A 17,353-nucleotide genomic window follows, 5' to 3' on the forward strand; every position below is an offset into this window, starting at 1 on the left:
ATGCAAATTTCTCACAGGGTTGTCTTGGATTTCTTTGCGGTGCAGATCGTGGTACACACCTTCGTTGCGTGTATCATTACTAGTTGGACATGAACTTGTGTTGTTGTTTCCTCTCTATGATGCAAAACTATATATAGGGGATTCTATGACTGCTCAGAAAAGAAAAGAAAAAAAAACAGAAAATCACTTTCAAGCTAACGTAGTATTTTGAGATTCGGGAAAGATGAAGATCACGGCTCTAATGGTATTTAATTGTAACGGAGTGAGAGAACCAAATCCAATAATATGAGCAAAGGTCTGTGATATAAGTAAGTTTAGGTTTTACGTTAGAAGAGGTGTTGGTGAATTCATTGTTTTCGTAGGTCGTACTGTTGCTCAAGGTACTCTTCCTGGAGAACGTCAATCTGTTCAACATGAAGCATACAAGGTGCATTCTTACAACAGGAACTGATTATGTGCGTTGGGATTTATGGATGATCATTACCCTGTCCGTAGTGGGTTCTCCGTTCTCCACAAGGTACTAGATGAATATGAGAAGAACTTCGGTGACTCTTGGAAAAATGCACAAGGTACTAGATGAATATGAGAAGAACTTCCGTGACTCTTGGAAAAATGCACAGGCGGATGCAACTCAACCTTGGCCTTATCTGACTGAAGCTCTAAAAAAATTTCAGGACCCTACCGAGGCTGATCAATTTTTAAATATTCAGAGGGAGTTGGATGAGACAAAATTTATCCTTCACGAAACAATCTATAGGGTGCTAGCAAGAGGGGAGAAGTTGGACAACTTAGTAGAGAAAAGTGCCGATCTGAGTGCGGCATCACGGACCTTCTATAATAAGGCAAAGGACACCAACCAGTGTTGCCCCATATTATAGAGAACTTGAGAACGGGAGCAGGTACGGTAGGACACGTCTTCGCGAGGTGATAGATGTCTAGTCCCCTAAAGGGGAAGGATGGGTTTGCGGCGTTTTCCGTTTGCGTTTATTATTAATGTCGTCTGAAGTGGTTTTTTTTTATGGTAATCAAACTATTAGTTTTTCATCTAACCTTGACAAGCATTAGCATAGGAGTGTACGTGTGAAGGATCTAATGCACGTATGTACTCCTTTGTTTTAAATAATTCAGTTTAATTTAGTGACCAAAAATCTGGTTATGGGTACTTTTGATTCAATAGCAATTGTCCAAATTACCCTTCAATTAAAATTAAAACTTAAAAACAGAAACAAAACCTAATTTCTATTCTTCATTCTTCACATTTCAACTGCTCCTCTTCTTCTTCACCTTAAATTCATTTGAATTCATTTCATCGTTTTCGATTAATCAGAGATTTGAAAAACTCAACATCGTTTTCGATTAATCGAACAAACCCATCTTTGTTTACTCGTTTTTGTGCTTAAAATAGGTTAGATTGAATGAAATCGAAGTAAATTAGGGTTTCAAATACGTTTCTGCTAGTGTTACGTCTAGGTTCGCGAACACTAAGTTTAGTTTCTGAAGAACTTACGTCCAGGTTTGGATGAATTCAAACCGTAGAATTGATTTGCATGTTAGTTTACGTCCAATTTAATTGACTTATTTTCCAACCGTAGCTACTTACGTCTTGTTTATATGTGAAGAAACCCAGACGTAAATTTTCCTGGATGTCTTGAAAAAATTTCAAAATTTGGATTACGTCTAGATTCCATTACAAAATTTTCCAATCGTATTTTGTTTACGTCTAGGTTAGATAACCTAATTTTCCAACCGTTTTATTTTACGTCTGGGTTCGATTCTATTTTTCTCTAGGATAAACTAGACGTAGTTTAGCCTCAGCATTACATCTTACCAACCGTAGTTTAGCCTGAGATGAATTTTCTTTTGTTGAAAATGATGCAATCACTTTTCAGTTATTATATGAACATAACTTAAACTCTTATCTAGTACTTCAATTATTATTCACTGAAAATTTTGTATTCTTTCTTTAGGACAGTACTTATCAGAACCCGCGCCATTCAGGTAATGGTCTCAATGGCCGTCTTATCACAGACGACACAGGTAAGTGTTATGAACACTCTTCTTGAATTTTTAAATTCATTCATGGAAACAAAAACAATGCATTTGGATTTCTACTGAAATCGTTGTATGAAATATTGATTGCATGTACCGGATAGTTACAACTTAGAAACGGATTAACTGGGTAACTTAGTTACATGATGAGTGCAATTTAGTTATCGAATGAAATTTACTGCTAATAGTTGCGAACTTCTGAAATTTTTGTGAATGGTGACGCAGCCCTGAATGGTGACAATTCTCTCGTTTGCTTGGCCCGTAGTGACTAGCAATTTGCTTGTTTCCATCATTTCCTCATCAGTGTAAGCTGCTAGTATTGTACATATATGTTGGGATTCTTTTACTAATATTTAGTGTTGTTTTAGGTAAGCTGAGTTAATTGTCTAACTATTTTTCTTTTGTTTACTGGTGTTTGAATAGTTATCCCTAATAAGCACTTCCTTTAGCTTGGAATACATTATTTGTTACAATTTTAGCGAGGGGTCTCATCTTTAGAACTGATCTTGCTGGGAAGGTGTCTTTGGATTTTTCCAAATATACTTGCAGAGGAGACTACACCGTCATAGTTGTTCCAGTTTTGGCCAAAGAAAGATGAAGAAGAGCGGCGTAACTGTATCAAGGCTCTTTTATGCATCCGTGGCTGCGCTGTTTATTCTGGTACTTAGGCTCCATACATCCGGTGAAGCTTCTAGAGCCAGGACAGCTGCGCGCAAATCATCTGTCCCGATACCGTTCTTATCATCTAGAACCTTCATTATTCTTGATCAATTAAGTTCTGCAGGTGTTGTGAACACACAAATCAATGTCATCTGAGTATTCACAAACAATGCGCGCAGACTCGTGAAAATACAGTAAATAGGTTGCGCCTGAGGGGAATGGATTGGTTATGTCGAATCCTTGACTCAGAGTTCTAATACTCTTCCTCGTCTCATCAACTACAATCATTGTCCTTGCTCATACAATAAGATAAATAGCGGACGAAGTATGAAATGTACAAACATGATATACCATAAGTAACGAATTGAACATATAAAGCATAAATGTATGAACATAGACGAAACGATTAACTTATATGATTCTCACTCAGATCTCTGTCTCCGGGATTGGGTTTTTCATTATATGTGTGAGGGTTACAGACATAGTCGAATGACTTTGAGACCAATATCAGCCTGCGTAACAGGAGGAACTTCACTTACACTTTCTCTATCTCTCTGTCTCTCTCCTATTCTCTTCTTAATGTTTTTCACCCCCCCCCCCCTCTTCATTTGGGAGAGAGGGGTATTTATAGGGTGGTTACGTGGGGTCCACTTCTGAAGCCCGTTATAACCTTATCCTCTTGTGTCTTGTGCCGCTTACGCAGAGGTCTTCGTGTTCTCAGTTCTCTCTGCGTGTTCCCTTTGGATATTCATTGCTATCTGCGCTTCCTCCACAGGCTGACTGACACGTATGCTGTTTGAGGGTATTTAATGCGTGTAGTTGAGATGTCTGTCTGCGGTAGACAGCTGTCCTCTGCCCCTGTCTTGTCTGCGTCAGTCTGACTATCTCCAGTCGTAGATCTTAGATCTTTCTGAGGATAGGATAAAGTGACTCTTGGGTTATCCTCCGGTGCTTCGCAGTGTTCTAGTGTTTCCGTCTCTTCGATCCTCTACCGTTGGATCTGGAGGGTGGCGACGCTATCTTGACAAGGCGCGTCTCTTGGCTGTCCACGTGTGATATCATATCTTGATGCTCTCAGCCGCATGTCCTCCACGTGTGTCTTTGTGGACACGTGGCGGAAGATGAAATGTGTACCTACAATTTGCCCCTTTTCATCTTACTGGGCGGTTAGTCGGAGTGGGAAGAAAAAACGTGTTACTCTCTTCATCTTCTCTTTATTATTTTCCTAGATTTTAGGGCACGTTCCCCACTATTTGCAATAACTTCTTCTTGGGTAGTGGGGCGGTTTTATTTCTCTTTGTATATATATATGAGAAGGAATACGAAAATTCTCTAGTCATAAATTTCATTCCTTCTCTTTCCTCAGAACTCTTTTTTTTTGTTCTCTGCTTTTGTTTCCTTGTTATTAATTGTTGTTGCTGCTACTGTTGTTTTTGTCTTTGTTGCTGCTGCTGTTGTCGTTCCTCGAAGCTTTCTGCTGTTGTTGTTGTTGTTCCTCGAAGCTTTCTGCTGCTGCTGTTGTTCGTTGAGGCTTTTTTCACGACCCTGATTTTTCCTTTATAGGTAAGTGGTTCTACTGTGTTTGATTATCTTTTGAAAAATATATTCTTTTTCTGTTGTTGTTGTATGTGTTTGTGATGAAGAACATATATGAAGATGTGTGTATGATTGCTCCTGTTCGTCATTACAAACAGTAGTGATATCTTCCTTCGTGCATGCTTGCCCCTATTTGTTATTTCCCCTTTTTATTTAGGTTTTGTTCTTATTTTCCATCTGGTTCATGATTATGAAGAACTGGACGAAATTGGTTTTTTGATTTTCGTTTTGTCTCCGCGGAAATATGGAACTTGTTTGTGTACTACCCAGACATGGCTGATCATCCGCGGGTTTCTTATCAAACTCCACCGCCTAGTCCGCGTAGATCTCCTCCGCGTAGGGATCCTGATGTTTCTCCGCCTGGTGGAGGTTCGTCTAGATCTTCCCAAGGTGATGCCCGCGTTCATAGGGTTTCGTCTTCTTCTGGTCAGAGGCGCTTAACTTCTAAGAGGAGTGAGTCGCATAGAGGGGATACGCAGAAGGGGGACCGGCCAAAAGAAACTCCTGGCTCCCGGTATGCTGTTTCTCGTCCCTCATCTAATCCGCGTAATGATCCTAAGAGAACGCGGGATGTCCTACCTCTTCGGTCAGTGGCGCCTCCTTCCGCGTCTCACCAACATCCTCTACCTCCCCCTCCAGTGTCTCAACCCAAGGGGAGGTCTTCGAAAGAAGTGGTTTCGAAGACTGATGCATCTAAGGTTCATCCTAAGATAAAAACTTCCGATAGAAACCTTTCGAAGGATTCTGCGCCTGATCCCGTGGAGGAGGAGGATATTTCTCAGGAGATACGCAGGGTCGCTGTTGGGGAGAAGAAAGTGACCTTCAAACATATTGATCTGGAGGTTTTCAAGGAAAAACATGGTCTTCAGCTATTCGATGTTCGTTTTTACGCTGCTGATGATGATATTACTTATGAGATAATATCGACGTATAAGTTTGATGAATTTCATCTGCTGACCACGGTGGGGGCCTTTGAAGCGGGTCTTATGTTGCCTTTGTACAAGTCTGGGGATTCTTTTTATTATGTTGTGCTGCCTGGTCGAGAGGGTTCTTCGAAGAACACACACTGTCGCTCTATTTCCCAACTTCATGGGAATTATCTTCGTGCACTGAGGGAGTGTTATCTTCGGAGCAAAGGAGAGACAATGATGACTCTTTATGTTCCCAATCCTGAGGAAAGGGAGTGGTATACGCCTGTGAATTTTAACAAGTCTTTCGGTGACTATGTTAACAGTAGGAATCGTAAACCGTGGAGTGTGAGTCTTCGGAATATTGCCGCTCCTCGTGGTGAGATCCTCCTTCTGAGTGAAGTAAGTGGTGCTAAGGTGAAGTACGTCCCGGGTACAGAGAATTCTACTAACAAACTGGTGTTTCCTACTCGTGAGCGGATCAAGCGTGATCATGACTATGAATGGCACACAACTGTTCTTGAGGTCGTTGGTCCCTGGGCTTGGGGGTGGGTTCCAGGTCCGCAAGGATGGCGTCCTACCGCAGATAGCCAGATACGTACGGCTCCTCCTGCTCGTTATGGGAATTTCCGTCCTTGGAATTTGAATTTTGAGGGAATGAATTTCCAATATGCCCTCGATGTTGTTGATGGAGATGATGAAGAGAGTTCCGATGCAGATCTTCAGGCGAAGAATGCTGCGGTTGTCAAGGTAAGATTTTCATATGCCTTGTCCTTTAGTTGAGGAAGTTTTAATTCTTTTCAAAGTCGGGGATTTTTATTCTTGTGCCTTGTTTTTTTTTTAGGCGACGAAGAAGAGGAGGATAAATCCCAAGCAGTCCACCACCGCAACAATCGAGGAGGCGGAGGTTTATGAAGAAGTTAACAGTCCTGTGATTGAGCTTGGACAGGATGAAGATGTGTCTGATATAGAAGAGCGTACTGATACATCCCCTCCAGGTCATGATGATGAAGAATTTGTTGAAGGGAATACTACCGCTGGTGGCAGCGGTATTGGTGGTGAAATTAATCCCGCGGGTTGTCATGATGCTGGTGCCGAAGCTAATCCTGCGGGTTGCAGTGATGCTTGTGATGATAGCACTGGCCTTGGTGATGAGGGTGTTGGTGGTGAATTTCCTGCTATGTCTCAGGAGTTTTCCTTTGGTCGGATTTATTCTGCGGAGGATGGTTTTGACATAAACGCTGCCCTGGGCCTGGCTTCTGAGTTCAACATGCTTTCCCCCAACGATGATTGGGATGTGCTTGGTAATTCTAACAAGGTGCACGGAAAGGGAAAGGGAGTCGTGGATGCTAGTGATGTTCCAGAGGGGAGCGGTGCTAGAGACCTTCCAGATTTGGACGCGGGAGTAGCCTCGAACTCTTCGGGTGCTAAATTCACGGACATGGGTAAGGCCTCGGTTGGGTCTTCTGGAGATGATTTTCCTCAGACACTGATCCTTGAGGGTGATGATGCCATCTTAGCTTGGTTTAAGAAAAAGAACTTGATGTTCGTACCCAATCCAGCTCATGTGGTGGAGGGTGAGAAGAAATATGATGCCTATACCCGTAAGATGATGCAATTGTCTCCCGAGGACAAGGTTGTAGAAGCGTGGGATAAGAATCTTCGGGCCTCGGAAGCTGCCCTAGTAGTCGACGCTCCCTCGACTGTTGCTGATATGATGGCGTTGGCTGATGGGTATCAATATGGATTTCCCCAACAACGTATGCTAGAGGTGAGTTCTCTTATCATTTTTCCTGATCCATTTTTAGCAATTTTAGAGTCAAGGTGTTCTAATCTTCTGATTCGCAGATGATGAGGAGTGAGCATTGCAATCACATGTTGTACCAGTTTTTTAAGGCCAAATCCCTTAAGTTGGAGGCTAAGCTTCGTCTTCGGGAAGAGGAGCTTACTGCGGCTGATACTGTCATCACTGATAGGGATAGGGATATATGTGAGTTGAATAGTCTCCTCAAGGCTAAGGAGCAACAAGGCAAGGAAGAGGAGAAGCTTCGTATGGATCTTGCTATGGTTCGTAGTGAGTTGGAGGAGGCCAAGAAGAATTCTTCGGCTGTTACAGGTTTGATTATCTGTTCTCTTCCTTGCTGTTGTCCTTTACCGTAATTAGTGTTCTGTCTGAGTCTCCCTCCCCCACCCTATCTTCAGTGGGTGGAGTTCCTGAGTTAGTATGGCTTCGGAAAGAGCGGCAGCGTCAGAAATCTCGCATCGCAGAGTTGGTAGAGAAGATAAAGAGCGAGGCTGATAAGTGGAATGCTCGTGCCGATGAACATAATGCTCTGGCAGAGAAGTGGCGGGTCAGACGAGTCCAAATGATTGATTTGCAGAACCAATATAACAATGATCGTCGTTTGTTTGATGGAACGTTGTTGTGGACGCGTGATAATCTTCGTGAATCCCGAGAACATGTCTCATCATTGGAAGCTAAAATCAATCTCTTGGAAGAAGAATTGCGTCAAGCTCGTTCTTCTCAGTTCTGATGTTAAAGATTACCTTCAGCGTCTTGCTAGGGAGAGAGATGACGCTAGGGCTGAGGCTGGTGCTCTTAGCAAAGCTTTAGCTGCGTCTAGGGCTGATGTGGTACGCCAAGCTGAGGCTGAGAGGAATCTTGAAGTAAATATGTATCGGCTCAACAAGGGTCTGGAGGGTTTAAACAATGAGGTCAATCATCTTCGTCACTTGGATTCAATGAAACAGGTAGAATTAGATGCGAGTCAGTACGCCCTTTCAACCCTTCAAGCGGATTATAAGAAGTTGTCAGATGAGTATGATTTTCTTGGTGAAGCCCGTGATGCTGCTGTTAACGAATATGAAATAGCTTCGGCGAGAGTCGAAGGTATATGCTTATATTATCGAGTGTGATTCTGCAATTTCCTGGACCTAACCATCTGCGTTTTTCTTTTCCTTGCAGAGCTCCAGGGACAGCTTCGTACAAATGAAGAGCTTGCGGAGGCTCAATCTCAATTAGTGCATCAGGAAAGTCAGATTAATTATCATAAAGGTTTAGCTACAGCAAGGGACGAGGCTGCCCAAGCCGCTTCGAAGGAAGTGACTCGCCTTTCCTCGTTGTTGTCAAAGGCTGAGATGATGAATATTTTTATTGCGTACAAGGATCGGTGTCAACTAGTGGAAGAGACTAACAAAATTCTGGATAGCATTGAGTATGATCTGAATACTGAGCATGGCCTTATCAAGAGCTATCTGCGCCGTGAGAAACCCCCGCCCCCTACATCTGATTTTTCAGGACCTTCCTCGGGTGGGAGCGTACCTTCAACGCAGAAGGGGAAGATTGCTAAACCTGCTGGTGGGGTTGAACCATCCAAGTAGATTTTTGTAGAGTTGATCTTTGTTGATTATGAGGCTTCGTGAGATTCCTTTTGTATTTTCTTGTTTCCGCGTATCATTGCCAAGCCTGTAATCAACTTTTTTAAATATTGTTATGGTTAATTTGGAATATAACTGAATATAATCAGGGATAACGAAGTGTTTGAGTGCGAACCGAAGATATGTGTATCTTCGTGAACGTCTTGAGACCTGTCACCCCGCTGGATAATCCTGGGCAGAGGATTCCCAGACGGTGGGGGTCGGGGCAGCGTTCTAGGATATGAATTGTTCGGAATGTACGTTCATTCCGTCGACCCGCTTCCATAAGTGTAAGTGAAGTGTTTGAGTGCGAACCCGAAGATATGCGTATCTTCGTGAACGTCTTGAGACCTATCACCCCGCTGGCTAATCCTGGGCCAGAGGATTCCCAGGTGGGGGTCGGGGCAGCGTTCTAGGATATGAGTTGTTTGGAATGTATGTTCATTCCGTCAACCCGCTTCCATAAGATTGGTTGGGTATCTCTTTCTGCTGGATGCCTTCCCCATGGTCCTACACTTATAGACGCTGATAGGGGAGTCCCGAGAGATTGTAGGTGACTACTTTCCCCAAGTAAAATAAAACAACAATTAACACCAGTGTTTACGTGGTTCGACAACAGAGTGTCTACGTCCACGGGTGAAATAGGGTTAAAGTGTCTATTCAGTTTGTTGAGTTACATTTAAAAGAATTCCATTGATGGAACCTTTGAGGTAGCAAATAGTAAAAAACATGAGGATGAAGTATTGACGCGGAGGCTGTATTTACAGGTGTAGGGTTCTCGTGAGGTGTTATATTTACACGCAGTCGTCTTGTTACTATGTTGCTCCATGTATTGACTATTTTTTGTCAAAATTTTTCTTGATTGATTGGTTGAGGTTTGCTATTCCTCTCTCAGAGATAGAAACATGTCGATCGCAAGCGTCGTTTTCTTCTTCTGGCGCTCTTCACGTAGATGCAGGTCTGCGTTGCCCTCTACAGGTAGTATGGCTTGAGATATTTTGAATTCCATGGGTGTTTGAGGATCTCCCCTTTTAGGTTGCGCAGATAATAAGACCCATTTCCTGCAACATCTTGTATGACGATGGGTCCCCCCATGTTGGTGCTAATTTGCCCCACTTCTTTTCTCGTTGGTATTGGGGAATGGTCCTCAGCACATACTTCCCTTCTACGAAATTTCTAGGCTTAACCCTCTTATTATACTCCCTTGCTAGTTTCCTTTGATAGTTTTCCATTTTTTGTAGTGCTGCCTCCCTCCTCTCTTCTAGATCATCCAACCTTTCCAACATCATGTCCGCTGTGAGGTTATTTTCCCATGCTTCAGTCTTCGTAGTTGGCATGATTATTTCTGTTGGGATAATAGCTTCGCCTCCATAGGTGAGTAAGAATGGGGATTCTCCCGTGGCTGATCTTCGAGTTGTCCTATAATCCCACAAAACGTTGTGTAGTTGCTCACACCAACAGTTCTTGTATTCGTCTAACTGCTTTTTGAGGATGAGTGCGAGGGTTATGTTTGTGGCTTCTGCCTGACCATTGCTTTGAGGGTAAATTGGTGTTGACTTGTTCTTTCGAATTTTGAAAGTATCGAAGAGTAAGTCGATGTTTTTTCCCTGGAATTTCTTGCCATTGTCAGATACAATCTCAGCTGTTATGCCAACCTGCAAATGATGTTTTGAAAAATGAATGTGAAGACATCTGCGTCTCGAATCCTTGCCAGGGCTTTAGCCTCTACCCATTTGCTGAAATAGTCTGTGGCCACTATCAAGAATTTTATCTTCCCTGATCCTTCGATTAGGGGACCCACGATGTCTATGCCCCATTTTGAGAATGGCCAAGGGCTGTCTACTGGGTTTAACATTGTTGCGGGTGCGTGGATTTTTTTGGCGAAACGCTGGCATTCTTCGCATCTTCGTGACATTCTTGCCGCGTCTCGTATCATTGTTGGCCAGTAATATCCTTGAGTTTTCGCCTTATCTGCTAGGGATCTCATTCCGTCGTGATTGCCTGCATCGCCGCGGTGTATGTCTTTCAGAATCAAATGTCATTCGGATCTGGATAGGCAACGTAATAATGGTCCGAGAAAAGATTTTTTGTATAAAATTTCTTTTCTCAGATCATATCTTCCTGCCTTTGACTGTATTTTTCTGGCTTGCTTTAGATCCGAGGGTATAATTCTTTCTTTTAGGAAAAGATGAATCTCAGATCTCCAATCTTCTTCTTTGCTGAAGTCTTCATCTTGATCTGCCTTAGCCGTGATGTCGTATTCTTGGAAATCATCCGCGATGAATTCTCCCACGTCATCATCTGCAATATCTTCTTCTGCGTGGTTCCTCTGCTGTGCAGCGCAGAGTTCTTGAATATCAATTGAAGGCTCATAAATCCTGGTTACTTTGATTGCTTTGACGTCCTCGTTTTTGAGCATCGATGATATGTAGGCCAGGGCATCCGCGTGCCTGAGTTCCTTCCTTGCCAGGTGTCGGAATTTGATGTTTGGGATTTGTGATGCCAGTGTTTGCACTAATTCCATGTATGCTGACAATGTTCTGTCATAAACATTATATTGCAACCCTATTTGTCGGATGACTAGCTGTGAATCGCTTGTCAGGCGCACGTCAGTTATGCCCATTTCTATTATCAACTGAAGGGCATGCACCACTGCTTCATATTCAACTATGTTGTTGGTATGCCCCTTGAATTCTAACCTGAAAGCATGTATGATCCTGTCTCCTGTTGGGGTGGTGATTACGATGCCTATCCCCGCCCCTTCTTTATTTTTCGACCCATCTACGAAGACTTCCCATTGCCTAGGATTTTTTGGTTCCAAGATGTCTATAGGGTCTTTACCTTCGCCCATCTCTGGTAGTCCTGCTGCCTTTCGTCCTTCGATGATGACTTCTTCGCAGTTATCCAATGGTAAGTCTGCTAGGAAATCTGCTAATACTTGTGACTTCTGAGAGTGTTGTAGTTCATGGATGATATTGAATTGATCTAGGTGAGTATTCTATTTTGCAATTCTGCCTACTTTTCCTGCGTTTTTAAGGACTGCTTCTAGCGGAGCTTTGCATGGGACGCGGACGTAGTGAGTCAAAAAGTAAGTTCAGGGTTGCCCATACTAACGCCAAGATGAGATGCTCGATCTTCGTGTAGTTTCTTTCTGCTACGTTCAGAGTCTTGCTGATGTAATAGATGGGCTGCTCTATCTTCGTGTTGGTTTTAACCAATACTGCGCTGACTACATCTTCTGTTGCTGCTATGTATAGTGCCAACACTTAATCAGGGTCTGGTTTTTGTAATATAGGGATCTCAGCCAGGTATTCTTTGATATTTCGAAAAGCTTCCTCGCACTCTGCCGTCCATCCGTATTTGCTTCCTTTTTTGAGAATGTTAGAAAAGTGCTTACATCTGTCCGAGGACCTGGATATGAACCTCCCCAGCGCAGCCAGGGAACCATTGAGTTTCTGAACCTCTTTTAAATTCTTTGGGGATGGCATTCTTACGATGGCTTCAATTTTAGCGGGATCGACTTCAATGCCCCTCTTCGTCACCAAATATCCGAGAAACTTTCCGGAAGTGACACCAAAAGTGCACTTATATGGGTTTACCTTCATGTTGTGCACTCTCATTGCTTGGAAAATATCTTTTAGGTTTTGGTGATGATCTTTGTGCAGCTTGCTTTTAACGAGCATATCATCCACATATACTTCCAGCGTACTTCCAATCCATGGTTTGAAAATTGCATCCACCATTCTTTGGTAGGTTGCCCCTACGTTTCGCAATCCAAAGGGCATTCTTACATAGCAATAGAGGCCGTGTGGTGTATAAAATGATGTGTGTTGTTGATCTTCTTCTGCTAGGAATAATTGATTGTATCCAGAGTATCCATCCATGAATGACATTTCTTCGTATCCTTCAACTGCCTCAACAAGTTGGTCAATGCTTGGCAGTGGATAGCTATCTTTAGGGCAAGCCTTATTGAGGTTGGTGAAGTCGATGCATATCCTTACTCCGCCATTTTTCTTCGGTACGATGACCATGTTAGAGATCCATGTTGGGTACTTAACTTCTTTGATGAATCCTGCGTCCAGTAGTTTGCGGAGTTCCACTCCAACTGCTCGATGGTATTCTGGAGATACTTTGCGCACCTTCTGCCTAAAAGGGGGGGTACTTGGTTTTATTCGAAGTTCGTGATGAACTAACTTTGGGTCAATTCCCGGCATTCCCCTAATTTCCAAGCAAAGATGTCCGCGTATTCCTTTAGAAGTTTGATTAACGCGGCTTCTCTTTCTTCATCCATCAAGGTGCCTATTCTGATAATCTTCGGATTTCCCTCAGTACCTATGTTGACTTCTTTAGCTGCTTCGACAGGCGTAAACGTGGGTTTTGGTTCCCCCCAAGAGAGGAACATTCTTTGATTGCTATTTGGTGGGCTCTCCGTCTTCTTTTGTCGCGGAGGTGCTGGCTTCTGCGCTGCCAGTGGTGCTTACGTTCAGAAGGCTTTTTCCGGAGATTTCTTCCAGATATGTATCTATGGTTATTTCCTTATTTTTGGCTCTTCGGGACTGGTGGTTTTCTTCCCGCTCGTTATTGATCTGATTCTGTAAGGTCTGACATTCCCGCGCAGTTACTTGGTCTCCTTTAATTTCCATGACTCCCTGGGGTGTTGGGAATCTGAGATATTGATGGTAGTTGCCGCTACTCCTTTGAGCTTGTGAACCCATCTTCTTCCGATGATGGCGTTGTAAGGTGAAGGTGCATCTACGACGCTGAATCGAGTGTCCACTTTCATGGGCCCTGCGTCTACTTGTAAGACAATGTCCCCTAGGGGCTTTGTAGCTGCGCCGTTGAATCCGTAGATGGTGTAGTAAGATGACAGCAGTTGCTCGTCGTTGAGTTCCATACGTTTGAACGTGTCATAGAACAGGACGTTGACTGAGCTTCCTCCATCGATGAGAATTTTCTTGACATTGCACCCTGCTATTGGGAGTGTGAGGACTAGAGGATCATTATGGTCTTCCATGTCTTCTTCCACATCGTCGCATCGAAGGTCATGGGCGCGTCCATCCATTGTTCGTGCTCGTTTACCTCTTTCCCATCGATCTTATAAAGCTCACAATAATCTTCGAATTGTTTTCTCAATCTCTTCCCAATCTGGGCGGTTAGGGATGGTCCTTGAATCTCTGAACATGAAATCGTGTTGAGGGTGCGGTTGCCTTCTGGTAATTGAACCTGCTTCTCTCTTGGTTCTATCTTCGTTATCAATCTTCCGTATATATTGCTTCAGGTCTCCTGCGTCGATTAGTTTTTGAATCATTATCTTGAGATTTTTGCACTTTTCTGTTTGATGACCGTTGAAACAGTGGTATTCACAGTATTCCTTGGATTTTTCTGATCTAGGAGGCTGCTTTCCCTTGGACCATGGCCAATCGAAGTTTCCCTCCCTTTGATCTCCTCAGGATGCGCGAATAACTGGTATTCAGCTTGGTATAGACTTGATCTTCAAATTTTCGATCATCTCTTCGTCTATCATCCCTTCGTTCTTTCCTTTCTGCGTTGGGATGCTCTTCTGTGATTCCTCTTTTGGACCCGCTGGCTTGATCCACGGAATTTGTGCGTGTGGGACGTTGAGTATGAGCTCTGGGATTTTCACGCTGAATTTCTTCTAACCTTGCATGCTTTTCTATGATTATCCGGAGATCTCCTTCGGTGGTAGGGATGGTCCCGTGGATCTCAAAAAAAGGACTCATCCTGTCCATCCCCCATTTGTAGCAGTTGATACTAACCACGGATCTACGTTGCCAATAGCTTGGAAAATCTTGTGCCATCTATCAGTATATTCTCTGATGGTCTCTTTGTATTTCATCTCCAGCGAGAATAGCTTGTCCATGCCGGTATTGACAACCTTGTTGTACATGTATGTTGCTAGAAATTTTTCTGTGAGTTGGTCGTAGGAATCGATGGAGTTTGATGGCAGGTTATCGAACCATGATAACGCGGACCCTTTTAGACTTGATGGGAAGTATCTGCACAGTATGGAGTCTTCGTTATCCCAACGGGCCATCATTCGATTATAATATCGAAGATGAGCCGCAGGATCAGCTGACCCGTCATAGCAATCGAAAGCAGGAACCGAACATTTCTGCGGTATGGAAGCCCTGGCCAAGTGTGGCGTCAGCGGGGTTGTTTGCTTCCTTCATCACTTGCTCTAGTCTTCCGCCTCCCTGCCTAGTTTTAGCTCCTTGATTTCTGCCAGCATCTCAGCACGCAGATTTTCCATTGCGATCTGGTGCTCTTCACGAATGGTAGATTTTGCTCTTAGGAGGGTGGTACCGTCGTAGTAGTCCGAGTTCTCGGGATTGTATCAGGGTCTGATCTTTGGCTGCTCCTTGCTCCTCTTCGGTTCAATGGAATCGGGTTGTTTGCGATCACCATTCTTCTATCTTGATTAGGTGCTACAGCCTTGGAGTTAGCTTCGTCGCGTTGGTTTTCTACCTCTGCGCTATGAATGATTCTTTCCTTGAGTGTTTGGTTCTCTTGTGCTAATATCGCCACAGCATCTGCGTATGCCTTCTGGTTCTTCCTTAATTCTGCCAGCTCGGCCATCATCTGAGCGGAATGATTTGACCCTTGATTTGGTGTTCCTGCCCGCAATTGCTCATCGGCGTCTATGGTCTGTTCCTCATCCACGATCTGTATTACTGGCTCTGGTGGATCTAACTGTGCACCCTGGGACCCCGACAGTTTTTGTGAGGGTTGACCTGCTATTAGAAGTGGTTGCTTGGTCGGAAAAGGTATGTTCAGTTCGTTGGTTAAGGGCATCCCATAGAGGGGTTGTTGTATTCCTGACTCTGCTACGACTTCCTGATGTTCCTGTAGTTGAGCATTGGTTACTCTGGGAGCTCCAACTTTGGATCCGCCAGCTCTTGAAGCTCCTGCTTTGGCTGCCGCGGCGTTTACTGCGTTTGCTGCGATGATGTTGGCATTGATGGGGGCCGTGCTTTCTGCATTATCCTGCGCCCTATCCGCTGCTTTCAGCTTTTCACCTCTCTGCTTACTCCTAGTTACCACTGGGGTTGTCCTTGGCATCTCTTTTGACGAAGCTTTTGCCTTCCCAATATCTCTGCTTTTCTGCATCCTTTAATATTTCCCTGAAAGAGAGAAAAAATCACGAAGACAAATGGGTCCCACGTGACATCTATTAGCGTTTTGAGTTCTCAAAGGTGTAAAATATTGAAGATACGAAAGGCGCCGATCTACGTAGATGACCGCAGATCTGTTCGAAGTTTTGATTTTCAAAGACGTGAAAACTTAGAAAATGCATGAAAAATCAGATATACTTAGATAAACGCGGATTTGTCCATAATTTTAGTTTTCAAAGGTGTGAAAACTTAGAAAATGCATGAAAAATCAGATCTACTTAGATAAACGCGGATCTGTTCATAATTTTAGTTTTCGAAGGCGTGAAAACTTAGAAAACGCATGAAAAATCAGATCTACTTAGATAAACGCGGATCTGTTCATAATTTTGGTTTTTGAAATCACGAACGGAAAAAACCGTAGTGTTCCATACATCGTTATTTTCAGGAAACGAAGCCTGAAACAAGTCACAGGAGAAGATAAATCTTTTACCGGGATGAAAATCCATGTTTCTAGCGCGAGATTGTGAACTCACAGATCAATGTCATCTGAGTAATCACAAACAATGCGCGCAGACTCGTGAAAATACAGTAAATAGGCTGCGCCTGAGGGGAATGGATTGGTTATGTCGAATCCTTGACTCAGAGTTCTAATACTCTTCCTCGTCTCATCAACTACAATCATTGTCCTTTCTCATACAATAAGATAAATAGCGGACGAAGTATGAAATGTACAAACATGATATACCATAAGTAACGAATTGAACATATAAAGCATAAATGTATGAACATAGACGAAACGATTAACTTATATGATTCTCACTCAGATCTATGTCTCCGGGATTGGGTTTTTCATTATATGTGTGAGGGTTACAGACATAGTCGAATGACTTTGAGACCAATATTAGCCTGCGTAACAGGAGGAACTTCACTTACACTTTCTCTATCTCTCTGTCTCTCTCCTATTCTCTTCTTAATGTTTTTCGCCCCCTCTTCACTTGGGAGAGAGGGGTATTTATAGGGTGGTTACGTGGGGTCCACTTCTGAAGCCCGTTATAACCTTATCCTCTTGTGTCTTGTGCCTCTTACGCAGAGGTATTCGTGTTCTCAGTTCTCTCTGCGTGTTCCCTTTGGATATTCAGTGCTATCTGCGCTTCCTCCACAGGCTGACTGACACGTATGTTGTTTGAGGGTATTTAATGCGGGTAGTTGAGATGTCTGTCCGCGGTAGACAGCTGTCCTCTGCCCCTGTCTTGTCTGCGTCAGTTTGACTATCTCCAGCCGTAGATCTTAGTTCTTTCTGGGGATAGGATAAAGTGACTCTTGGGTTATCCTCCGGTGCTTCGCAGTGTTCTAGTGTTTCTGTCTCTTCGATCCTCTACCGTTGGATATGGCGGGTGGCGACGCTATCTTGACAAGGCGCGTCTCTTGGCTGTCCACGTGTGATATCATATCTTGATGCTCTCAGCCGCATGTCCTCCACGTATGTTTTTGTGTACACGTGGCGGAAGATGAAATGTGTACCTACAGGTATCAGAGAGGAGGGTCTCAAATATTATTGATGATGTCCTCGAATGGTCTCCAAAATTGGCT

At 43.5% G+C, this 17,353-nt stretch overlaps 1 pseudogene; it reads left to right on the forward strand.

Annotated features, from left to right (window-relative positions):
- Positions 1-223: 223 nt before the first annotated feature.
- On the forward strand, positions 224-878 carry LOC113361632 (annotated as a pseudogene).
- Positions 879-17,353: the final 16,475 nt, after the last annotated feature.

This window comes from Papaver somniferum, chromosome 3 (assembly GCF_003573695.1).
Source record: "Papaver somniferum cultivar HN1 chromosome 3, ASM357369v1, whole genome shotgun sequence".
Taxonomy (NCBI): Eukaryota; Viridiplantae; Streptophyta; class Magnoliopsida; order Ranunculales; family Papaveraceae; genus Papaver; species Papaver somniferum.